The following is a 22,289-nucleotide window of genomic DNA, read 5'->3' as shown; positions in this document are numbered from 1 at the left end:
ATTGCGGCTGCGTCTGCAGCTGTTAAGGGATTACATGGGTTTCGTCGGGTAAAAAAAGGCCTATTTTCAATATTTTTGTTCTATGTAAAAAATTATTTATTTAACTCAAACTTTTTTCTGTCATATAGATACATATTGAAAGAATAATTTCCGATATTTTCAAAAAAAAAGAATAAAACTCCTCCATTGTGACGTCATTTCCGGTGACTCCTCGAAAAAAAGGTGCGTCCGCGTTGTCAGAATAACTCCTGACAGGCTCATGAAAAATAAAAAAACCAAAATAAGTGTTTTAGTTAAAACCATAAACTTGCGCTTGAACGAAGGAAAGAAAAAAAAGTAAAAATTGGAATTTTGGCAGACAGTTTTCCAAAAAACTGAAAATTTCGGTCAAATTTGCTTCACATTTTCTTTTTTTAAAATAGTTGTAATGGAAAAAAAGTCCTTCGCTCAAGCACGAGTAAATTGTATCTCGAACACCTGTGTAAAATTTTATCAAGATCGGTTGAGTAATTTTCGAGAACATTTGACAACCGACTTTGAAAACACGGTTCCGAAAAACACGCGTTTAAAGTTTTGAGTAAAAATAAAAGTGGCTTGGAGCGCACACATTCCAAAGGCTGTATCTCCGAATTTCTTATTCGGATCGACTTGAAAATTTAGGATCATATTCCTGAGATGCTGTAGAACTTAATAAGCCAAAAAAAAATAAATCGATTTTTTGAACCAACGAAACCCATGTAACCCCTTAAGGGGACAGATACCTATAAACGGCCATATTTTCCCTGATTTTAATTAAAATTATTTAAAACGAAGAAGTTAATATATTTTTTTCAAAATTGGCATACAGTTACTTATACCTACATTAAAATAATAAAATTTTTTTTTTTTATTTTAATCATTTAAATAGCGGATTTACACTCAATTCTTGCAGGAAGGTCGCAGTGAGGCTTCTCTATCGACGGGCATTGAAACATCAGCTCTAGTTTCCTGAATACAAAAAACCAACAATTTTTTTGTTTATTAATGTCGTAATTTCTACAGTTATAAATTAACCAAAAATGGAAAAAAATTCGCGAAATAAAATGCTTAAAAAAAATTAATTTTGGGGCGAAATTTCCTACTATTTTTGCTTCGAAAAAATTATTTTTTCGAAAAATTTTCGAATTGTAAATTCACATAGAAAGTAATACCACAATGCAAATTTCAGGGAGATCGGTCAATAACTTTTCGAGTAATCGTGTACACCAATTCGAAAAATATAGTTTTGAGAAAAACGAGTCTAAAGTTTGAATACATGAAAATTCCTCTCCCAGCGCTCGAAAGCAAAGAATAGAGTCGTCACAGTTGACGATCTATAATACAAGAAATACTTAAATTTACGTTCTAAAAATTTTTTGACATAGTCTTAAAGGATTATATTAACATTTTATGAAAACAAAAATTTTTGTTTTCAAAATTTTACTGGTGTCTGTCCCTTTAATGCAAAGCTGGGCTCGAAATCATAAATATGTATGTTGCGAGAGTGCATGCTAATGAGAAAGCACATAGTAAAAACGAAAATTTGCTAGGAGAGGGCGTCAAAAGGCGCAGTTGTTCTCACGGGATGAGTTTTTGTGCTCGTTAGGGGCTGCGGTAAGGGACTGCGTACGTCATTCACTGTTTTCAGCATAAGAAGTTTCACTTCAAAAAAAGTAAAATTTAGACTCTTTCAGTTTTCTCTTTTTTTATTCAAAATACAACTCTTAACAATTACATGTGACAAATGGCATCATTTAAATGTCCACCATCTCCAAATGTTCCCCCCATGCCCACAGGCTGTCCACGGGTATTAAAATTCTGAAAGACCCGCTCACCGAATGTTGTGTTTGAGCTCATTGTTCGCGCATTCACATAGACTTAACTTTTCAAAAAACCACACAAAAAGTAGTCTGGTGAATTTAGGTCGCATGAGCTAAGTGGCCAGTTCATACCATTATTAATCAACTGGGGAAACTAAGTTCGCAAAAATACAATGCTCGTCGTACAGTTAGTTTATGTTTGTTCCTTCAAGCTCAGCCCACAAAATGTCTTCAATTATATGCCAATTGCGATGTCTATTGAAGGTAACAGCTACTTCATTTTCATCTTCGAAAAAAAACAGGCAAATTCTTCCACCAGCCCAAAAAAAAAACACCAAACTAAACTAAAATATACAGTGGAAGTAATAATTTTTTTGAAATCACTGAGGGTTTTCCTCTCACCAGTTCACATTTTTCAGCAACCTTTGAATTATCGACTTACTTTGGAGATTATTTTCACAAAATAAGATACGAATTTTGCAATATGTTACCATACATATGTTTCAGTGGCCTTAACATCTGTAGGTTAACTGCATACTGATCGCCGCCAAGCTGCATATTCAAGATTTTTTTTTTTTTTTTCAATGATCACTTCATTCACTAAAATAATTTATCGTCGAGCAATTTTTTCATATTTCAAAACTGGAAATCGTAGCAAAAATCCCAATTTGGAGAATTTACTGAATGAAGGAGCAGTTTTGATTGGCTCACCGACATGTGAGAGAGTTCGAAGGAAAAAAAATTTTCCCCGCCAAATGCTGCCGCTTTTGCTTCAAATTATGATCAATTCGAACCAAAAATCTGTTTAAAATGTGGCAGTGATTTTTTTATCACAGCACATTTCCCAAAACCGATGACATTGCATTGTTTGCCGGTGCTTTTATCGACTTCGATTCACCACGAGAAATGCACTGTCTCTACTGATTTTTGCATCTGGTGCGTGTTGCTAAATCCAGCTTTCAACTACGAAACAATAAAAAACCAATACACATTTTGACTTCTAGTAATTTCCTCAAACACAGTGAAGAAACTGTGGGGACCTCTCAGAGATGAAGACTCTCTCTAAATGTCCGGGGGGTTTGACAGCGAGACGATTAAGGTTACTGAGTGCTCCTTTCTTCGCCAGTATGGAGCAGCGCGCCAACCTAAATCTCATCAATCTTCCCCATGACATATATAGCTCTGGTTGGCTGTAAATATCTGACAGTTAGAGGTCTCGTAATATTACCAAGACGACACTTTAGTGCTAGACTGGTACTTCAACCATTTCATCTGCATACCTCCAGCACTACTAAAAATTTGAATTTTCAAACGATTACGATTGTTCTGAGCTGGTAGGAAAAATGGCGCAAAGTGGCAGATAGTTTTTTCATATCGAAAATAAACACAAAAATGGAATCACTGATATATCTGTTGTGCCTACACGCTCTTTAAGCTTGCACACCTCTTCTTGCTGGTCATGTTCATAATATTAGATGTTAATATCAGGTGTTCATCCTCTAATTTATACTGTGCATCATAGAGTTGTGCCACCGATAGCTGCTTGCATTAGTTTCATGCCTTCTCCGAAAAATAGATGGTTTTTATAAGCAACTTTCTTTATGACAAAAATATAAGCATATTCGTAGGTGTGACAGCGTTCGCCACTATAAACATCTTTATTTTTTCTGTAACTTGGTGTTTGTTGCGCCAATGGCGACTGTTGCATGTAATGATTTTCTTTTTTTTCTTCTATTTTTACGTATATAAACGTGGTTGTCTATTTCAAATGGATGTCACAAGAAAAATATTTGGCAGTTTTGTCAGAAAATTAGGCTGCGTTCTTTTCAAAAATGCTGCTTCAGAAGCAAAGTGATTGACTTGTGATGGCAACGCCAACTGTATTATCTGTCTGTGAAATATTGATTCACTCTCGTATCCTTTGGTTAGACGAAGTTATAAAAATTGTGCTAATTCGTTACTAACTTTTCGGAGGTATTTTCACAGTCTGAAACTTTTTAACTTGCGTTGGCAAATCTCTTAAGGAACATTTGCTATTTATATTTAAATTGAATTTATTGATAGAAAATAAAGGCTAAGGACTCATAAACGTCTCGTTTCACATAGCAATGAATATTTTCTTAGAATCCTTAATACAAAATATTAAAATAATTACATTAAAAAAATAGTAAAAAAATATATATCAAAATTCCCATTTGTATTTTCGTTATTCGGCAAAACTCAATAATTTACAGAATGCAAGAAATAATTTAAAAAATCACACCACACCCTCATTTTGACTTATTTTCCCAAACACACACTCACTTCAATCACATTTCCATCAGTATAACGCACACCTCACGGATTTCTAAATGAGAGTGTGAGTTTAGATAAATATAAATATAAATTTAAAATAAAAAAATGCATCCACACACAAATATGTGTTAATATTCAGCCACATAAACATGTCTTCTAAAACGAAGCAACCAAAGGCATTATTTACAGTCTTTATGAGCAGGATTACAGAGCTTTGTGCAAATTTGTATATTTCTTCACACATAAAAACATTCGTATGTATGTGTTTATATCCTTGTAGGTATGTATTTTATTAAAAAGTATTATCCGAGTCTGGCAGAAGGAACTTTGATGTTATTGTATCCAAAAATCCCATGAAAGAATGCTGCTGAAAGTGATGGCCTTCAGTGAGCTATACAAGGGTCGTGTGAACAGTCTGTGCATACTCAGAGAGATGGCACTACCGGCACACATTGAGGTTATTATGTTGTAAGAACACACAGCAAGTTTGAGACAGATCGGTATATTTCTTCGTGTTTGACATTCATTTGAAACGAGGAAGTCGAGTGATTTTACTTTTCCATCCCAACAAAGCATCAGTTCACGCCTCAACAGTTTTGGTAGCAAAATTAATAGAAATAGGACTCCAACTCATTTCACATCCCGCTATTCTCCACACTTCGCTTCCTCGAGAGATCAACAAACTAGAACAGTGTTATTTCGAAAATAAAAAGGTTTACGGCAAACAATTAAGTGCTACTTCAGAGTCTTTCTTGCGATTTGTACCCGAGATCATAGGGATTGCCTATGAAAAAATTGTATACCCATATTTATTTAATTATTAAGCCAATGAATACAATAAATTATTATAGGCTGAATAGATATGTTTTAAAGTTAATAGACATAAAAACAGAAAGTACAAAACAGAATACAATAAATATTCAAAGAGCTCAATGGACGGTCTTTCGAACACGAAAAATTTACCTAAATATTGTACATTTTGAGATTTTATTAAACTAAATAAGAGGCAATAGGAATAGCAGAATTTTAAGTACAAAGAGATTTTGAGAGATCAACATAGAAAACCTCTGAATCACAAAGAGCTCTGGCCGTAATATTAAAATAAGAAGACCCTCTCAAGAATAACTGGACAATCATCAGCACCTCGAATCAAATCGAAGAGAAACAAGCAAGAACAAGATAAATATCATTGAAAAGGCAAAAAAAACCAAAAACAGCTGGCCAAGAATAATACCTTGCGGAACCCCAAAGTAAGCAACGAATGGAAGAGATCTAACATTGTCGAGGACAACGACAATGCAATTGCGATTAAGCAAGTAAGAAGCAATCCAACTCAAGGAGGCCAAGTGGAAGCAAATGCAGGCTAATTTTTTAATAAATACGCTATGAGAAACCCGGTCAAGAGCCTTAGAGAAGTCAACATAAATTGTGTCAACCTGGTACCCTGATCGGAAGGCAGTGATACAAACATCCGAAAAGGCAGCTGAATTAGACACTGTTTAGCGACCCGGATAGAAGCCATGCTGTGCCGGGCACACCATTTCCTTCACAGCAAAAAGTTATTTGCCCTGGATGATGTATACAAAAAGCTTTGGCGAAAACCTGTGAACGCCTCTTCCATAAAATTGCTTATTTGGGAAGACCGTGAAATGTGATGATTAAGTAGTAAAATTCAAAATTAGAACCAATAAATATAAAAAATTAGCTTGTGAATAAATTATGATTCATCAGTCTCCATAAAAACGTTTAAAACGAGGGTCAGCATAAAATTATTATTTACAATGTAAAAAAATGCCTGTGTGATGAGCTCTAAAAATAATCATAAAATTTTGTGTTGAAATCGATAGCCTTCCAAATGAAACGCGTTTAAAATAAACTGCTGCAATAATCATAAACACCGAGCAGCTGTTCGAGTGAAAGTTGAAACGTGAAAAAAGCGACAGCTACTCAGGGGAAATCAAAGTATCAGCGTAAAAGTAAAACAAAAAAAAATAAAAGAAAAGAAAAAAAAAAACAAAACAAATATATGAATGCGAGTGCATTGGCGGCAAAACTGGCAGGGAAAAAATGTGTACACTTATACACCCAAGTAGTATGTAGTAAATAAAGGGTTTTCCAATAAGAGGCGTTATTCCTGTAAAATATCAATGGCTTCGTTGCTTGTGTGGCACGTAGTGCCGTCTTGTTCAAAATAAACGTATTCCAGATCAATACCATCGAATTCCGGCCATAAAAAATCGTTAATAATCTCTCGATAGCGCAATCCATTCACCGTAACTGTTGCTCTAGCTTCATTTTCGAAAAAGTAAGGTCCAATGACTCCGCCGGACCATAAACTGCACCAACAGTAACACGTTGAGGATAGAGAGGCTTTTCAACAATAACTCTAGGATTTTCGGAGCCCCAGATCCGACAATTTTGCTTGCTGACGAAGCCACCGAAATAGCGGGCTATTCAAAATAACACCTGTTATTGGAAAACCCTTTACTTAAAAGGGGATGTAAAAAGTGCGAGGAATGTTGAAATTGGTAAAAGATTAAGAAAGATTAGGGAATTTCTTTTATTTAATGGCGAAAACAGCTGTTAAGGAGTTGCATGAAGAGATGGGGGGTCTAGCGGGAATGACGAACGTGTTGGCAGGCGGTCGATATCGAAAACTGATGACAAAATCGATAAAGTGAATGAAAAGTTGATCAATAAACGCACATTATCTATCAGAAAGCTGCCAAAGGAGTTGAACTTTGCTTATGAATCCGCTCATGACATTGTAGTTAATGGCTTGGGTTGGTGGCCTGTTGTTGCAAAGTTGGTACCAACGGATATGAATTTCATGCAAACTAGAGGCCGCATTGATATCGCCAAAGCCATTTTTTCTAAGGCTGAATCCGACCCCACATTCATCAAACGCATCCTTACTGGATAGGAGGCGTGGGTTTATGAGTACGAGATTGAATCCAGACATCAGGCGAATGAGTGGATAGTCCGAATAAACCAAGTTCACAATTTTTGTTTTCTTTTTGCCATTTTTTTTCTTTTGCCATTTCGTGTTTATTACTATATCTAATGAGTATACAAAATTTGTTTGTTTTTTTGAAAAAAAAAAAAATATTTATTATTATAAAAATGCCGTTGAAGGTGGCTCCCTCGAAAATTCGGACCGGCGTAGGTGATTTAGAGACTTCTACTTTAATTAGAAAAAGTGCTGTTATGGTCGGAACTAAAACAAATCGAAAAAAAATTAAAAATTGACAAAATTGCACGCTTTTGCAAAAAAGTTCTTAAAATCTGGTATTTTTTCACTAGTTTTTTAGTCTACAAAATAGGAAATTATGATTATATTTCTGATGATAGCCGTTCATGTTGTGAACAACATATTCAAATTTTTTTTCCACCTTCGCCATGCCAAAAAAAGCCGTTTCGAGATAAATGAGTTTAAAGTTTAAGGTACAGGAGCGCGCGGACCGCTCCCCACCTAGTTAATGGGCTGTAGAAGCTATAATATTGAAAATTTCACAGTATATTCTTAAGATACTATACCCTCGACATATCGAAAAAAAAACAAAAATCGACTTTTGAAATTTCTAGACCATCGGGTCCCCTTAAGAGGAACTATTATTTGGGCTTTATGAGACATTTACGTGAAGCAGCTCGCCAAAAAAGAAAGGATTTGACTGAAAACGACTCGTTTATTTTCACGATGACAACGCACCATTGCCCTGTACTATCATTGACCAAGAATGAAACGAATACCATCCAACCAATGGCCATCGAATTCACTTGAATGGCACGCTGCAATTTTTTTCTGTTTAATCGAGTTAAAAAAATACTACGGGCAACGCGTTTTAACAGCCGACAGAAAGTAATGGAGGACGGTTCCGTTGGGTCTACCCAAAACAAAGTTCCAGAAATATTTCGAGAGCTGAATCAAACACTGGCAGAAGGGCATTGCAGATCATTATAGTACCTTGAAGCCAATAATATCACTTTTGAGGAATAAACTTGTGTTTCGGGTTTTCTGAATATGTTCAGGGAACTTTTTGATTTAAGTGATATCATATATTATCAGGTGGCTATCAAAAAATAAATTTAACTTCGCATGAAATTTCACCCCTTCTTCTGCGTTTTGCGAACTTTTTGGCCTCCTCACGTACACAAAGAAGACTATAAAACTATTGCTAGTTGTGCTCGCATCAGTTTGTTATGTCTACGACTGAGTTGCTCTCACATACCAAAAGAGACTTGTGGAGGAGCCCACCGTAGTTTTCCACCTTCAAGCAATAAATTATTTTTAAGAAATGGTTTTTCATGGCAGAAATGCACTCAGCGGCAACACCTATCACTTAATGTTCCTAGTCCACTGTGCTTGCGGGTGTAGCCGAATGCCAGTAAGCAAAAGCCCACTCGCCGATGGCTCTAAGTAATTATGATGTTCAAAAGTTTCGGAATTAAATATGAAGCGCAAAATACAAAATACCACTGTTTCTGTTGGGGAGTTGTTTGCCATTTATTTATTTAAGTGTTGAAACATCGTACATTTATGAGTGCAGAATCAGCTGGCTAATCTGAGTGTCAGTTTCGCCACTCGGTTGCATCCTTACTTAACGGCAAACGTGCACGTTTTTTGCGTAATGAATTTACATATGGGTTGACAGTCAGTACAAGCTCCGGAGAATGTGGTGGATGCTGAAGGACCTCCCATTCGAGCTCTTGGAGTGCGGCTTTGACGACTTGTGTAAATGGAGCCTGGCATTGTGGTGTAAGCGTTTGGTTTGACCATGTCGATCATGTGTTTTCAACCAAATAGCCTCATTCATGCGGTGTAGCTGAGCAATGTAGAGCTTCTTGTTGATCGTGGCATTCTATTCGAGCATTTCCCGGTGCACCATGCCCTTCCACTTCACCAAACACATATCATCATCTTCTTTGGATGAAGATCCACCCTGACTCTTGTCTTTGGCCTATCTCCTGGAGCCGCCCCCTCCTTTCTTTGGTTCTTTTTGATGTATAGACACCATTTCGCATCTCTCGTGACGATTCGGTACAAAAAGCATTGTTTATGACCGCGTGTTGCTCGATGACGCGTGAGATGCTGAGAAGCAATTTGAAGGCGATTTTCTTTGTTCTTCGTTGAGCTCGTGAGGCACCCAGACCCCAAGTTTTTTGGTAAATCCAATTAAATGAAGGTGATTAAGAATCGTTTTATGAATGTAGTTCATTTTTTCTGCCAATTCATGACTTGTTCGGCGACCGTTCTCCTTCAAAAGTGATTTGAGACGTTCTTCATCAAATTCAGAAGGCCTTCCGTTGCAAAACCTGGCATCGAAGTCGAAGCCGCCATTTTTGAACTTTGCTAATCATTTCCATACTGTAGACTCACCTATGACACCTTCTCCATGTCCCTTATCGCAAATGTCCTGGGCCGCTTCGGCACCTTTTTGCCCTCGATGAAACGCAAAGAAGCAGCAGGGGCCGAAAATGTCGATTTTTGCCTTCTGGTATTCCATTTCTAAGCCTCAAAACTAATAAAAACTTAAATAACTCAAAAATACAATTAGCATAGTTTTGCAGAGCAGAAAGAGTTCTATCGAATGAAAACTAAGCAGCAAACAAATCGCTGTAAAATAAAAGAAAATATAAAAACGCTATGAACTTATTCCCAAACCCAGAATATTAGGGTAATTGTTTCTGTTTCGTGCTGATTCAACCAATACTGGTTGAAGGTTACGTGGCCAAGACATTTGCTGCCTTCCAATTCCTCGTTTACCGTCGATTTTACCTTGCACAATCAGTTGCAACGACTCATCCTTTCTTAGTTTCGTTAACACTTCTTTCTTACTAGCTTTGTCTGCGATATTTTCATCATTCGCCGATAGCACCACATCTCAAACGCCCCTAATTTATTCACACTAGTAACCTTTAGTGTTCATGCCTCTACGCCGTGTAACAAAACAGACCAAACGTATCATTTAAGATACTGAAGATGTAATTTCATTTTCAAGCTTTTATTGGAAAGATCTTTCCTGTAGACGAAGAAACCTTCCCTCGCTGCTTCAATCCAACAGCAAATCATTTGTCTATGTTTCGTCAAGCCAGGTACTTAAGTATTTCCTAGGTTCTTAAATTGCGATACTCTTTTGATTTTGTAAATTACGAATAGATAGGGAAACTATCAATAATGTAATGCGAACTAAGCAGGCAGACATGGCCAAAATGGAACAGTGGTCGATCAAAAAGGTTGCTAAGATTTAACAGAGAAGCTATAAGAAAAATAATAGGGGTATTAACTGGTCATTGTCTGATAGGCAGCCACGCTAGAAGGTTAGGACTGCCGTACTTCGATTTCTGTAGAAGCTGTTTTAATACAGTCAGACACTTTTTATTTGACTGTGAAAGCTTAGCTATGAGGAGGCTGCGCACTCTTGAAGCACTCGAAGAAAATCATCTTCAGTGATGAGGCACATTTTCACCTCAGTGGATTCGTCAATAAGCAGAATTGCCACATTGGGCGAATGATAATCCAAGAGTGATTGCCGAAAAACCAATGCATCCATAAAGAGTGACTGTTTGGTGCGGTTTATGGGCCAGCTGCATCATTGGGCCGCATTTTTTCCAAAATGAACAGGCCGGTCAAGCAGTTAATGTGAATAATGTTCGCTATCGCCAGATGATAACGAACTTTTTATGGCCCGAATTGGAATATGTGGATGTGGACAATATGTGGTTTCAACAGGACGCTGCCACTTATCACACAAGTAACGAAACAATGGCTTTTTTGCGCGAAAAACTTGATGGCTGAATAATCTCACGTCGAGGCAATGTCAATCGGCCGCCGAGATCAAGTGATTTGACACCGTTGGACTGCTTTCTTTGGGGTTATTTGAAAGAAAAGGTGTACTTCGATAAGCCAGCAACAACTCAAGAGCTTAAGGATGAGATGATTCGGCACATTAACGGCATAGAACCTCAATTATGCCTCAGCGTCATCGAAAATTTGGACCATCGGATGGAGGTGTGCCGCCGAGACCGCGGCGGTCATTCGGCCGATATTTTATTCTATGCGTAATTGAAGCGTATCAGTATTATCATAATAAATAGAAATGACAATAGTTTTTAAAAAGGTGCTATTTATTTACAATCATTACCGGCCCTTTAATCTTAACCACCCTTTATATTCGCTCAATTTAATTACATATCTGTAGAATATCAAACAGTTATAAGAGTATTGTAGATTTACGAGTTTTATAATTATTTGCTAAAAATTCAACAAACACATTTGTGTATGTAAAAACCCTTTTATGCATATTAGGGTGGTAACACAAATTTTTATTTTTTACTTTTTTTATGCTACCCCAAATTTGATACCCCAATGAGATAGCTTTTAAAATTTTTTTTTAATATTTACTGAGGGCACGCTTTGAAAATTATCATTGAACTTGCATGCAAATGACCCTTTAATTCGATCTTTTGAGAGCTCAAAAACTCTTTTGCCTGAGCCGATATGTGAGAGCTCGCATTGGCTTAGTGAAATATTATATGACTCGCCCTCGGCGGTTGGCAAACGTTTGGCAAACAAATGGCAGCACATCACTCAAAATTGACTGTTTTAAGTTTATCTAGTAGCTGAATTGAGACTTATCAAGATTTGCTGAAAACAAAACAGGGGACCATTTGCTTTGAGCTGCTTATACCGCCATCAACTTTTGTTGAATTAAGTTCGTTTTGGAACACCCGTATTGTGGACTGCTGTTAGTTTTTATTATTTTTTGTGGCTCATATGCATAGATCCAAGATTCGTCACTGGTTACCATGTCATAGACGGCTACGCTGGCTGGGTCATGTCGTCCGAATGGATACAATCGCAGAGGTGGTAGCAGAGGAAGCCTCCTCTGCGTTGCAAAAGATCAGGTCGAAAGGGACTTAGCCTCACTTGGTGAGTCCAACTGGCGCCTTTTTGAGCAATTTTCAAACTACGCGGTATCCAAGAATTCTTCTTTACATGATATTGTAATATGAATTATATGTCTGTAAATAAGGTGAAGGTCATTAGAGCATAGCGTATATTTTTTTGTTTTTTTGAAATTTGCGAAAGTAAATTAAAGAAGCAGATTAAATTTAAATTTTGGGGTGGAGGCAATGGAAACGAAGGAACTTTTTTTTTAGAAACAGGGAAAGTAGGTCAATTTGGAAAAGCGCGAGGACCGTGCTTTACGTGGCATTCGAACCCACATCCTCTGGGATTGCAATATAAGGGATATCGATCTGCAATCATTTCATGTCAAATTTCCGGATAAGTGGATTTTCCCCTATGCAAATTCAATGGTAATTTTCAAAGCATTGACGGCAATAAATGAAATAATAAAAAAAAAAATTTAAATAAATATCTCATTTTTTTGGCCATATAATACAGGGCTGCCTATATTCGACGGCCCCATGTGTTTTTTTTGTTTTTTTTTTAATCAAAGATAAACACAATTTTTTTGATGTTGACGATAATAATCATTTTAGTAGTCAAGTAGATTTGTCGACATCACTTTTTGAATATCATATCTCTCAAATGGTTGCCTTGAGCCTGTACATCGTACTGTACCCGTTTTGCAGCATTTCCCATAGTTTTAGCTAACATTTCGGCTGGAATAGCGGCTATTTCCTCACGGATGTTGTTCTTGAGCTCTTCTATGGTCTGTGGCTTATTAATATAAATCTTTGATTTTAAATATCCCGACAAGAAGAAGTCAAGTGGCGTTAAATCGGGCGAACGCGGTGGCCAGACAAAATCGCCATTTTTCGACATGAAACGACGAGGAAACAATTTCTTCAAAAAATCGATTGTGGAGCGAGCTGTGCGTGGTGGAGCGCCGTCTTGTTGAAACCGGAACTACCTCAATTGGCATCGCAAAAGTGGTTATCATATCGCGATAACGCTCCTGATTGACGGTAACAGCTTGACCATCTTCATTTTCGAAGAAAAACTTCCCAATAATCGTTTTTGCACTAACGCCGCACCAAACAGTGACTTTTTCATCGTAAAGAGGTACCTCTTGAATTTCGTAAGGATTTTCAGTGGCGTAAATACGGCAATTTTGCTTGTTCACGTCCCATTCAATAAGAAATGAGAAATTTTGTTGTTATTCTTCTTCTTTTGACTTTTTTTGTTGAATGTAAATTTCAACAATTTGGGAGCGCTCGCGTGGCGTGTACTGTTCCATGGTAAAAATCTGTTTGGATTGACGCTTCCAACGCGGTATGTCATTAAGCGATCTGACGTCTCTGTCAAAAGATACAGGGTTGCCAGATGGGTCCGTCGAATATGGGCAACCCTATATTAAAAAATATAAATACAATAATAAATAAAATATATGGTAAAATATATGTATAACATAATATTATAATATATTTTTTTATTTATATCATCCTAATATGTATAAAATATATCTGATATATTCGTATTTATTTGTGCAATTAAGTAGTTAATCATCTAAAAGTACAATGCGGAAGTGCTGTATATCCCATTTTCATTAACATTTATATATTCAAGTATATTCGCAGAGCTCAAATATTCATTCAATTTAGATCAACAATTGTCTTTTTCATTAATTTTTACTCACTTCAATCTCATTTAGAATGCAAACGAAACAAATTACTCGCCTCATTCAATGATAAGCAATTTTCTAAATTTCCTAAAATTTTATTACATCAACTACGTAGAAATATTCTGAATATTTAATGCTAATTTCTTGTTATGCTGCTTGCTATTCTATGCTTTGGAACACTCTACAGATGCAACAATTAAAAGGCATATTCCACATTCAGTTATCACTTCCACTTCCACATTCACTTTCGCTCTTTTTCTGCTCAAACGCTTGTAGAGCTTCCTTCAAATTCATACTTAGTGCTTGTTAGTTGCCAGTCAATTAAAATTTCTTTTTTAACTAAACAGAGTTTTGCAAATTTTATACCTAAATGTAAACAACCGAACGCCAGACAGGTGCTCAAATTAAATAATTCTGTTTTTTCTCTCTCCCATTTGCTTCGGCCAATTCCACGCAATATGCAAAACAAAAACAAAAAACCTACATAAATTAAATAAATGTAAAATTAATCAATTTTCTCAACAAAACCGGGCAAAAACGAAATAAACAAAAATGAAAATCCAAAACAAAAAAAAAAAATCTTCAACATAAAATGCAAAACGTTTCAAAAATTCTGCCTACCGCCAACAGCATCCGGTAAGTACGCGTTTTTATGTAGTTAGATATGTATATAAGTAAGCAAACATGAGTCAGGGGGATATCTGAATATTGCAGACTAAAATGTGTATATCATTTTTTTTGTTTTTGATAAAATATGCAAAATGCAAAAGTGGTTGCAATAGCTTTGGCAAAATTATACCCGCGTGTATTTAAATTTTTTTAATATAAAAAAATAAATCTTTTTTTCATATGTAAATATATGTATAAAGTGCCAGATCTAGTTGTTTTAAATACTTAACTGCAATATATATTTTAATGAAGTTATAATTTACTTGGTAATTCAAATGATGTTTCGCACAATTTTATGACCAAGTGAAACTCGAAGGCTCTATTATGCGGCGTAATTACGAGATTTTTGCGGAATTCCACATAAAGAAAGGATCACTTCTAAAGTTACTAAAAACAATAATAATTTCAATATATTTCGATTCATTAAAAATCTCAAACCTACCGAGTAATTGAGTAATAAAACTGAATTCAAATAGCTGTCTCGCCGTATGTATACACAGCAGCCATCCATTAGTACTTAATTTTACAGCTGCTCCAAATACCACTCAGAGAAGCAATAACGTGTAAAATACTCATTTTCCTTCCACATCTATTGATCGACAGACTTATGAGTTAGATAAGGTAGGTTGGTGAAATGGTTGTGGTTGTGAAAGTTGTGATTGTGAAAGTGCCAGTCTGGCACTCCTCAAGTAGCACTAAAGCGCCCTTTTGATACCATTACGAGACCTCCAACAGGCAGTTATCTACAGCCTGCCAGAACATTAAAAAGTCCATAAATTCAGTTTGGAAAACTACTTTTATTCAATTCAAAGTAAAAACTGTGTGAAAATAATAGAAAATTAAGAATCAATTTACTTTTGCTCGATATGCCCACATTTTGCCTTGACTATGACCGTGAGACGGTCCAGAAACGAATCGCAAGCTATCCGAATGTGACTTGCAGGTATTTTGGCTCACTCCCGCACAATGGCTTTTTTCCGGGCCTCGAGGCTGTTGAATCTTTTAGTTCGGACCTTCCTCTCTAAAATGGCCGAAAGAGAATAATCCATCGGATTCGCATATGGTGAATTTGAAACGTTGTTGAAACGTCCACCACCGAAATGTTTGTCTGCCCACGGTTTTAAAGCATTCTTCAGAGTACTTTTCCCATAGTATTTCGCATTTTACTTGACGCCAGTCTCGATGAAAATGGTTGGAGATCGCCCATCTGCGGTTACAGCGCAAACAATTACTTGTGGCGGGTGCTGCCTCCTGGTGGCCAATCGATGACTCAACTTCTCGTATGAACGGCCGGTAAAATAAATCCTATCGTTTTGGGAGTTTAGGAATTGCTCAGTTTGTTGTTCGGAAATTTACCGCTTTCGGCTAAGCGAAGCAACTCCTTCGCTCTCTTAAGTCTGACTTGTTGCTGCTTTGGTGTGAGATCATGCGCCTGTTGGATCTTGTAAGGCTTGACTTTGAGATCATTTTTCGGTATGCGGCGGATGCTAAGGTCACATATTTTCAGTTCTTTCCCCATTTCATTGGCACTCCGTCGGGGATTTCGCTCAAGTTGCTTCTTCACTTTTGGAACCATTTCACGTGACATTGCAGTCTTTTGACGACCACCTCCATGACGTTTCGCGATGCTACCAGAATCATTGAAACGAGTAATGGTGCGATAAACAAAAACTTTATTTAGTTTGAGGTGATTGAGCACTAATGCAATCACACTATTACGTTTGAAATCCATTACTGATTTTCTTTTTGCGCGAGTGGTCTGAAGTTGGTTTCACTTTGAGTGCCGGATTCTGTATGTTCTCCTATTTAAATTTGAAATCATGAAAAAAGGCGATTTAAATATTAAACAAAACAAAAAAAAAGGTTTAGAATTTCCACTTATTGAGTTTGCATAGCTCCAAAAGTTATTCGTTTAGAGTAATCAAATAAGAGTTGCATAAAAATTACTGAAACCTTGTTGAAAAAATACACGCAATTACAATTAAGGTACATGCACATACACGAACTCGTTTGTAAATTTAAATTGCCAGTTAGGTTTTTATCTCTAACACAATCAACCAACCCTGTTCACGGCCGAAGATCACCCCGCAACTCACTTAGTCGCAGGCCAGAATTCCATGACAGCCAGTGCGAGTAAAAAGTTCAAATGTAAATGGCAAAGAAACTACACATACACTCGCACAAAAAAAAATATTGCAAACGCTGCTGATGACAATGGCAGTCTGTCAGCAGATGTATATTTATTTTCCCTCTTTTTTGTGTTTTTTTTTGTGTGTAAAATTCGTTTGTTGTAATTACGAACAGGTAGCAGACGGAAGTAAAAAGGCGAAAGAAGCATGAACTAAAAAATGGAATGGTAAAGAGATAGTGAGTGCCCTCTGGTTTTAGCAACAGAGTTCAAGTTCAATGTGTGCGTCCTTGCGGCTGAGATACATAGAAAAAATTTAAGAACCCAGTAGTATTTGAGATAAAGGGACAAAAATTCAGTGCAATTTTCATTAAGAAAAATACACTTAGGTACAACTAAATACTATAATCAAAAATTCGATGCCAACAAACGCCACTTTTTCAAAGGAGGAACAAAGAGAGGAACTTAGAAGCTGTGACAATCAAATCAAAAGAACGACCTTTGCCGAAACCTCGACGTTTAATTCCATTCCAGTAATAATAGAAAATTGCAAGCATCCTAAGCGAAGAAAGGATTCCAATTTTCCCAAAAATGTGTATTAGATTTGTTTTAATCTTTTGCCAGCGACGCTCATTGAGAGATGTTTTTGGTCTTCTGCAATACTGCCACGTCTTTCAAGCCGACATCTATGTAACTTCTATGGCGAAAAAGCGAGCAAACATGACGCTAGCTCTCTTTCAAAGCTAGCCCTCGTTGTATAAGGTCAATCTGTCATCAAGGCCGCCCTCAAATAAGTAACCACCAAAGCGAATTTTTTTTTTTCAAAAACTCCGAACATCTCACAATTTTAACTCTGTTTCGAAGAAGTAAAAAGCAGATATGTACGCGGAAAATTCCTAAGAAATCGTATAGAGAATTGAGTGAAAGCTTAAAAATATTGTTTGGTTTACTAATAGGTCTATGAATAAGTTCGTGCGGTTTTTTTTTCGAAATTTGAATTTCGGATCATTCCCATGGCTTTTAAACGTTTGGAAATGGTTGATTGATCAACTCCCAAAGTTTTTGCAACCTCTTCTTGCGTTTGAGCCGGATCTTGATCGAGCAATTCCTCCAATTCGGTATCCATGAACTTTGGCGGCGCGGCCAAAATCACCACTTTTAAAGCGTGCAAACCACTTCTGGCACGTTCGCTCAGCTAGAGCATGCTCACCATAAACTTCCACCAAGATACGATGACTTTCGGCTGCTTTTTTCTTCATATTAAAGAATTCCCCGCAAAAACACATTATTTGGCACGAAATTCGACATTTTCAAGTGTGGTAAAAATATTGTTGTTTACGCTTCAAATAAAAATGGAATAATAATCAAGTTACGCCATCTGTTGTAAAACCGCACGAACTTATCCATAGACCTATTATTTTCACAAGAAGAAGAAGAAGAAAACTAGACAGATGTGTATATCCCGCACTCCGTGTACGAAGAATATGGAATGTATAGCGGCTTTCAAAGGAAAATACGCGCCTTCCTCTATGAAACTATGAACAATACACTGAATTATTGACTAAATATTCGCCATGTCGGAGCGCCGTAAAACATTGTATGTAGGAGCTCTAGCGATGAGGAAGAAGCAGAGTCAACTCAGCACATCAACTATAAATACCCATACTTCAGAGAATGCACTTCAGGTTTGCGGGGACTACTTCTTTGAGTATAAGGCTTAGGCAGAGTCTGGTTGGATAGCTGGCTAAGTTTTCCGAAAATTTGGGATACTTCAGACGAGTGTAGGTATGTGACTTGGGAGCTCAATAAGCCTGTACAGCCGTCAAGCGAAATCTTTTTAAGAGCATTCGCTTAACCTAAGGAAAGGCAAGGTGAAATGTTTGATACTTTTGCGAGAAGGCTTCCATAAATTCAGAAGATAAGAGAATTTTGGGTAAACAATTTTGGATAGGATTGGGTAGAAAGTCAGCCATTTACTTTACGAAGGTCCCGCGTAGGGAAATAATCGAAATTAGGCCAGGTTCACAAGGAAACCCCAATTCTTTCGTTTTGTGATGAAACCATGTCCAAGGTCTCCCGTATTGCCAGCTCATCAACCCAGTAATTTCCATCTATACCGCATTGACCGAAACTCCAAATGAGCTTTGTATCGGAGTATTCGAGTACAATCGAGGGAGAAGTCAGGTATTCCCCGTCTAATTTCGAACGCACAAACAACGAGCCCAAAACCCAATTGTCGCTTACCTGTCGGAGTCGATATTTACGTTCTTTACAGTAATTACAGAAGTAAGCAATCAATCCACTAATTCCTTAATTACAGCCACCTCTGCTTAAAAAACACTTCAGCGGTGCGGAACCCCAAATTTGAGCTTGATGGTTAGTTCCTCGCAGAATACTCAGCCACCAACTCTTCCGTCCAACTTTGTGCCATCCGCAAACATGTTTGCCATGCCCTGTTGTTGTAGATTGTAAGAGTATAAATGGAGAAAGTACCTCTCGGGCTTAGAAAGAGTGTACAATGATCCAGCACCTTGGGTATGAACTCAAAGTTTTTAGGAAAACTGGAGTATCTGTGTATCTGTAATTTAAGTTTACTTATGATCCGATTGCGGCGCGTACAGCGGCAATTATCCCAACGAAGTTCACGGGTACAACATTAAGCATAGCGTTAAGCGCTAGAGTAGGAGTGGCGAAGCGCCTCTCTGATTCCAATGAGGGCAAACCTTTGGACTCTCTCCAGCGTGTTCTCCGGTGTCAACATTTCCAGCGAGTTCCGCCAGACAAAGACTCCGTACAACAAAATTGGCTTTATGCCGTATTATATAGCCAAAAGGTAATTTTAGGCGAGAGGCCCCATCTTTTACCGATAGCGCCCATACATACATACAAGACGACTGTTGCAGCGATTGTATATGACGGTACCACACAGTACTCATCACACATCACATCGCGATGCTGTAGAAGGAACTCATTCTGATCTCTCCTATAATTAATACGGACTATTCAAAAACTGTAGACGTTCCCTGATAGCCACAGTGCGGGGATCTTCCAATGATAGATTTTTTGTTTCTATTTTGGAGCCAATGCCTGCACAAAGTTGAACTAGAGAATTAGCCATTAAATCCTCACAAAAAAACTCAGTAGGAAAGAAGTGTCGCTGCCCTACTAAGATATACTACTGGGAAGCGAACCAACAAACTAGCATGTGAACAAACATGCACACAACACAAATGCTTGCACTCATGCCACCAAAGCGCTCACACTCAGCCATACGTAAGCATGACAATTGCCAACCGTCGGCAGCACAGCTGTGTCTACTCAATGCTCTATGTAAAAGCGCCTAGAAGCACGCTAACAAATACGAGTATGTCTAAATTCATGCGTGTTCGCAGCTGAGTATGGCAAAACACATACATATGCAATTGAGGGAAAAACATTTAACATAGATACGCTTTATGTAAATATGCATGTGGCTGTAGGCAACCAGACTTGGGTGTGTGTGTGTTTTCACCTTTTTTCCATCGTTTTTTGTCTGCGTTAAACTGTCGCACATTTTCTATTCATAATTTATATATTTTCGTAGCAACCAAAGAGATATGACGCTGTAACGCACACACACACAGGCGAGTCGTTACCGCTAATACCAGTCTGTGCACATTCCGTGCCGTTAATTAAATATGCAAGTGCGTTCCTGCATTGTAACTCCGAACATTTCTCGAGTTTTTTGTTTAAGGAAAAAACGTACAAAATTTGTTGGCAAGAATTCCTGTTTTTTCTTTTGCGCAAAAATGGAAGTTCGTTCTAGCGAAATTAATTCCTGCTCAAACCCTTACACATTGCAATTCAAAAACTGTGGCATTCCGGAACGTGTAGCAATTTTTCGATTAAATACAGCTACTAAAATGCCTGCTATTGAAAACTAATTTTTTGCATATACCGTTTCATAATTTTTCCACCCACTCTCGTTATTTCTCTTCATGCAGTGATGTATTGACATTCGCACTTTTTTCGAAAAAAAAAAATACCCGATTACCACTGCTTCTTTTTGAGGGTTATTTAGTTGATTTCCAACATTTTTATCAATTTTGCACAGGAAAGATAATCAATCGCTTATCGGCCTATCGAATTAAAAGCGTCTACCTTTTGATGCGTGAAAATCGTTCCCCGCCACATCAGTTGATGGACAAATTGTCTCCTAATAGTGGCTGCCCCACAGTAGGCAGCTTCCCAGTTCATTTCTGCCATTAAAAAAATTCTCATAAAAACAGCAGTTGATCGGCTTCCTCTTGAAATAAATCTCCTTAAAAAGCTTTTTCCCAAAGTGCTGCCAAACCAATTAAAAAACTTAATGACAGCTACCAAAGTGGCGAAATAAAAGCAAATATTTAAAATTACAGCAAAGTAAAAAAATTTAAGTGAAGTGCATAAAGCTGAGCAAATAAAGCAATGCAGCAAAAATGTACATTAAGAAAAAGCCAAATCAAATAAAACAGAATTTAAATATCTGCATTAAAACTCATGATTTTCGCCAGCGCATGGATCGTAGCAGTAATCAGCAGCAAACTTTATTTATTTTAGCAGGAAACTGCGTTAATCTATGCACATAAATAGCTGAGCTGCTGAAGTAATGAAGGGTGGGATGGGTGAGAAATTAATGGCTGTGAAGTACCCGGATATTTTTATCCCAAACAAAACACGAAACACAAAGTCATAAAAGCTATTCACTCCAGAGCCACGCGATAATCCCTAAGAAATTTTCACACTTCCTTTTCGTAAGTGCTTTTGCTTTTTGCTTGGATTTTTTTCAGTTGATTTTATTTGTACGCATACATAAATATATTTGTATGTATTATATTAAGCCCTCATTCCGTTGTCTTAATTCCAGTTATCATTGGGGTTTTATTTACCAAAGCGACGCACATTCAAGTGGTGGTATGGGCCAAAATATTTGCCAAGAAAAGGGAAAGTTTGTCCTTCAAGAGACGCGAATGCCATGGGAAAGGCATAATAACATATTAAGCCGGAAGTAGATACAATTACACATTTACATATACTATATATGGCGCGCATATACAATGTGGAACGTTTGGCCGAGCTTCTAGTCGAATTTGTGGTGCACGCTTTTTATCGCCTATTAATACACTTAGGGTTCAACTCTGCTGTATGCTGCCTACGAGAAACTGTTGACTTTTATGCGATTTTTGATTACACGAGCACACCCAGTTTTTAATCCCGAAATTTCGGGATATTTTGGATATAATAACGGAATTTCGGACGGTATTTTTAGTAGTTTCAGGTAATCCTTAAACTTTTGGGCGATACTTTCAATATAATCACGAAATTTCGGGACTCACCCCGGAACATAACTTTCTTAAATTCAATGCAAATTCAATAAGAATACATTTTTTTCTTAACACTACCATGTTTTAGTGTTTTTTGTCATGGCGTAATTGTATACATTTTACACAATGCGCTCACAACTAGAGGTTTGAAGATCATTTTTGAAATTAAATATATAAAACGTTTTTTAAAATTTTCTTATAAAATGTTTTTTTTCTTATAAAATGGTTTTTTCTAATGTTTTCTTATAAAATGATTTTTTTAATTAAATATCTTTTTTCAATATTTTCTTATAAAATGTTTTTTTTACATTTTCTTTTAAAATGTTTTGTTTAATAATTTCTAATAAAAGTTTTTTTTAACTGTTTTCCTACAAAATGTTTTTTTTAATATTTTCTTATTAAAAGTTTTTTTAATATTTTCTTATAA

This window comes from Anastrepha obliqua, chromosome 2, assembly GCF_027943255.1.
Source record: "Anastrepha obliqua isolate idAnaObli1 chromosome 2, idAnaObli1_1.0, whole genome shotgun sequence".
Taxonomy (NCBI): Eukaryota; Metazoa; Arthropoda; class Insecta; order Diptera; family Tephritidae; genus Anastrepha; species Anastrepha obliqua.
This window is presented reverse-complemented; position numbering follows the sequence as displayed.